Raw genomic sequence first — 5124 nt, forward strand, 5'->3', positions numbered from 1 at the left:
GAAGGCGCTGGATTGATGAGTTACCGGCGGTTCTTTGGTCGATTAGAACGACGCCAAATCGAGCCAACGGTTAGACACCCTTTGCCCTGGTATACGGGGCAGAAGTAGTTCTCCCCCCGGAACTCACATACGGGTCACCTCGAGTGCTCGCTTATGATGATATTGAGCAAGAGCAGTTGCGGCAAGATGATGCAACGCTCCTTGAGGAAGATCGTCTTCAGGCGGCTGTGCGAGCTGCACACCACCAGCAAGCCTTGCGTCGCTACCCTAGCCGCAAGGTCCATGCCCGAAGCTTCGAGGAAGGCGACCTTGTTCTTCGGTGCGTTTAGTCGGCCAAGAATTCCAACAAGTTGACGCCAAAGTGGGAAGGCCCTTATCGGGTAATACGAGTCACCAGGCCTAGCGCAGTCCGCCTGGAGACCAAAGATGGTATTCCAGTGAGCAACTCCTAGAACATCGAACATCTTCGCAAGTTTTACCCATAAGGCATGGTTGCCAGGCCCCCGGGCAGACCACTTTTTGTACAAGCCTTGCCGGCAAGGCATGTAACCCTTTGTACAAAGCCAGGGGCAGGCCCTGAGCAACAGATAAGTGCTTGCACCCTAAGTTTTAGCATGCATGCTAGGTTGAGTCTCTCTCTTTGTTAGGGTTGATAGTGCTTAGCGGCAACTAACCCCTAGCATAGAGGTCGAGTGTGCGTCTCTTTGTTCCTTCCCGTCCTTTCTTTTCGTTCGCAGGATGCGCAGGCATTTCTGCTGAGCTGTTTGGAGGAAAGGAAACAGGACGACGCCCCAACCCTGGCAAGCCAAGGTTGCCGGGGGCTGCAGATCCAGATATCCGACCACAACAAGCCAAGGTTGCCAGGTGCTGCAGAATCAGATAAGTCTTTCATCCCCCACTCTACACTTCCGTATAGGGCCTGAACGTGCGAAACTTCACTCACTCTTATACCGCCGTGCTCCTTCTTTCCCGTGTCCAAAAACCTTTCTTTGGGCCGGAACTTGGTTGTAGTGCGATGGGAAGGGAACGAGTGAAGGGCCTAATCCTACTTTGCCCCTACCTCCGCCAAGGGCATGAGTGTACTCGAGCTATAGAGCAGGAGAACGGCAAGGTCTATTGCCGGGTGACGATGTTTATCTTAAAAATAACAAGCATTCATTCCTAGGTGTGGGCCTCGCTCACGCACAAAAGAACCCGGCAAACACCCTTTTCTTCATTAATACATTGTTAACAAGTACAATTCATACGGAATGTAAACATGAGCAAGGGGATTACAAGGTTTAAATCTAACAACTGCCCGCAGGTTTAAAAACTAAAAACAGATAAGATGCCTGTAATCCCTTTCTTGTCCCTCTCCCCAGGAAACGGACCAAGATGGCAGAAGGGCAAAAGGAGTGCCTAGGCGAGGTACGAGCAGCAGAAGACACCAAGAGAACATCCCGGTGGCCATCCAGAAGAGGGCTGGTGATGATGGCACCGGGAGAAGAGCCGAAAGATGAGGCAGCGGGCCTGTAATACGAGAAGAAGGCGTCGGTGCCATCGTACTCCGACTTTACGGCCCGCCACCCGCCTTCTTCGTCTTCTCCGGCCTTCCCACGCTAGCCGCCCAAGGAGGCAACCCCTAGAAGTTCAAGGAGCTGGCCCCGCCCCCGACAAATCGCTCTGTCGGGAGAAAGGCCAGGTGCAAATGACGGTGTTGTCAGCGTCGCCCGAGGACGGTGTGTCCGACGCCTAGTCGGACCCGTCCCCGTCGTCCTCCCCACCGGTGTCCTCCTCGTCACTGTCGCTCGAGGAGGATCTTTCGTCATCGGTCGAGCTCTCCATGCAGCACCCTAGCCTGATTCCCGAGCGCCCGAAGACCTTGATGGAGAGCAAATCGCTCTCCACTAATTTGAAGTGGAGGACGTGCCCCTTCATCAAGCAGTGAGCGCGTGCGAAGGTCTTCCAACCCCGCCGGAGGAGCATCACATGAGGGAAGGGGAACCTTGTGTTCGCCCACATGTCGCTGTTGCAACACCCCTTCATGTGAAGCCTCAACCTCGGTGGCTGGTCAATCTCCAGCACCCTCGCAAATGCCTCGGGAAGGCGAAGGCGGCTGCGCGGCGGCTCGTGCAACTGCAGGATAAACTCCAGCGCCGTGTCCCCGACAAGGCTGCTTGATGAAGCAGGCAGAGATGGTGGAGGAGATGGTGACGACGCAGTTGTCCCCCTTCCACGCCCACCTCTGCCTCGACCGCCTCGCCGACCGCGGCCCTGTCCGGCGCCTCTACCTCGAGCGCGGCCTTCACCTTGGGCGTCAGGCTCTTCCTTAACCGTCGCGGCTCTCTGGCGGGAGGAAGACCTAGTCGCCTCCACGGAAGGATGGCCACGACCACGCCCTCTCGCCATGGCAAGGGGAGGGAAGGGATCAAACTGGAAGAAGACGAATGCGGGAAGATGCTGTCCCTCTCCCCTTTTATAGGGGGATGGGGCCGAACGAGCCTGAGGGCGGCCGCCCCAATCAACCAATCCAGCCGCCGGGGGCGTGAGGAGACAGGTCCGACCTGCTGCTCCAATCAGCAGCGCTTGCCCCCCCCCGCCTTAGCGTTAAAGCCCATACCATCTGTATCCACCGCTTGCCCTCCCCGAGGCATGGGGGACACGTGGCGGGCGAGCTAGGATTCAGATGACAAGTGGAACGGTCATTTCCCCTGCCCCGTGATCGTGGGGTGCAGGTGCCATAATGGCCACGACCCGAGTCCACTTAGTAAATGAGCCGCGCCCCTGCGGACTCCCCTGTTTTTATGGGGGGGGGGGCGGGGACGCATACTGCCTCTTTACTATTAACTGCGGTGTGATGCAAGCATGCTGTGATCACTCCATGCACGACCCCCACGTAATGCATTCGATGCGAGTCGTGGGGAAGTGCAACTGACGAAGGAATTACCACAGTAAAAACTCGGCCCCGCGTGCCCGCGTACCATTCTGGGCCTAGCTCAACAACGCGTCGCGCTTATGTACGGCCCAGGCCCGGGGGCTCCTATCGGTGTACAAAAGTAGGGGCCCTCTTTGTACCCCTTTAGTTGTGCATGGGCAGTCAGAGCCGCACATGGGCCATGTTTAGCGGGGCAGAGGAAGGAAGCAAAGGTATAAGACTACTAGAGCAATGCTCAAACCAGGGGCGCAGAGGACAAAGTGACGAGATGGGCTTCCCCCGGCAAGAGCCTTGCCGGGGCGGCCTACGCAGCCCCGGCAAGGCCCGTGCCGGGGCAGCTCACCCAACACCAGCGTTACCGCCACCCTTGAGCCTGAGAGTTCCAACACCATCGACAACATTAGAACCAAGGCTCGGGAGGCGCCTGCATAGTGGCATGCAGATCTTTGTGAAGACAAAAGACCCGCGAGGCCTCGATGAGAACCACAAGACAAGACACCGGCGAGGCCCCTTGCCGAGGACGCCCACGAGGCCCTGGCAAGGCTCCTGCCGATGACATCCACGAAGCCCTGGCAAGACCCTTGCCGAGGTCGCTCACAAGGCCCCGGCAAGACCCTTGCCGGGAATATCAGCAAGGCCGCGGCAAGGCTTTGCCGCCCCGTCTCCGACCCACCAATTAAGCAAGTACCCACGTGGCAGTGCGTGGCTTCTAGACCAGCTAGTCAAGCACCTGCGTGGTGGCATGCAGATCTTCGTGAAGACCCTACCACCACACCAACTCAGCAGCCAGCCAGCCTACATGGCACTGCATGCCTCGTTGGCCTGGACGCGTGTCGAAGCAAGGCGAAGTAGCGACGGACGGGACGGGATTCGTTGCCGTCCCCTATAAAGCAAGAGGACACCTAAGTAGCGTATTAAATGTGTTTTGTCCTGTAATGTCAGGCGATAAGCTTGTACACTGTACATACTTTCCACCTCCTGTGTGCAACTGTGGCGACCCCTTTGACCTATAAAAGGAGGCCCGAGGCGTACTGAGGATGGATTTGTACTTTTTGGGCTAGGCATGCACCGCAGCTAGTTCAAGAACTCAAGAACACTCAAATATACACCAAAGCAGGACTAGGGTATTAGGCATCCTCGCGGCCCGAACCTGGGTAAAATCTCCTTGTACTGATCACTAGACCCGCTCTTTGCACAACATCGCGCCCGCCAACCGTAGAAGGGATCCTCGTGATACCATAGGTGTCGTTTCCCCCGACAATATGTGATTTTCGGGAAGAAGAATCAACGCGAGATGATCCACGAGGTGGCCACGAGGCACCAGTCCGCGCCGAGGGGGTGGCCACGCCCTGGTGGCTGGTGAGCACCTCGTAAGTCGGTTGACCCCCTTCTTTCTCCGCAAGAAAGATAATATCCAGAAAAAATCATGTTAAAAGCCCAATCGAAGTTACAGATCTCCAGGAATTTAAGAACCGATTTTCGGCCAGAAAATAGGAACGCGAAATAGAAGAGAACAGAGAGAGAGAGAGATAGAGAGAGAGAGAGAATCTCGGAGGGGTTCCTGCCCTCCAGGAGCCATGGAGACCATGGACCAGAGGGGAAACTCTCCTCCCATCTAGGGGGGAGGCCAAGGAAGAAGAAGGAGGGGGGCTCTCTCTCCCTCTCTCCCGGTAGCGCCGGAACATCGTCGGGGACACTACAAAAAAAGACACATCTATGACATTTTGGGCGGAACGAAATTTTATCTGTCATGCTTATGACACTTCTATGACGATAATTGTGACAAAACCAGGTATCATCATAGATGTGGTGGGCTCCCACTTCTATGACAAAAAATCGTGACAGAAAATGGGCTTTTCGTCCTAGGCGGGCCGGAGACCCAGCTGCATGACATTCTTTGGGCCGTCCATGACGGGAAAAACCGTGGTAGAAGCGAGGGCGAGGAAAATATCGGGGAGTTCCTGGTTACGGTGGGTGGTCGGGGGCCGAGCGATGCGCGTTTCTCTCGTGCATGTATGCGCGTGGGTGCGAGGCATTGGGCTCTAACTGAACCCGAGCGAGGCGTTCGCCTACTGAACCCGAGCGATTGCACTGCAGGCTACGCGTCACTGAACCCGAGCGATTGATTGATCCCTTGCTGTTAACTGAACCCGAGTGATTCCTTTGCTACTGCTGCTAACTGAAGCCGATCGATGCTGCCTCTGGATGAA

The sequence above is a fragment of the Triticum aestivum genome, chromosome 4D, assembly GCF_018294505.1.
Source record: "Triticum aestivum cultivar Chinese Spring chromosome 4D, IWGSC CS RefSeq v2.1, whole genome shotgun sequence".
NCBI lineage: Eukaryota > Viridiplantae > Streptophyta > Magnoliopsida > Poales > Poaceae > Triticum > Triticum aestivum.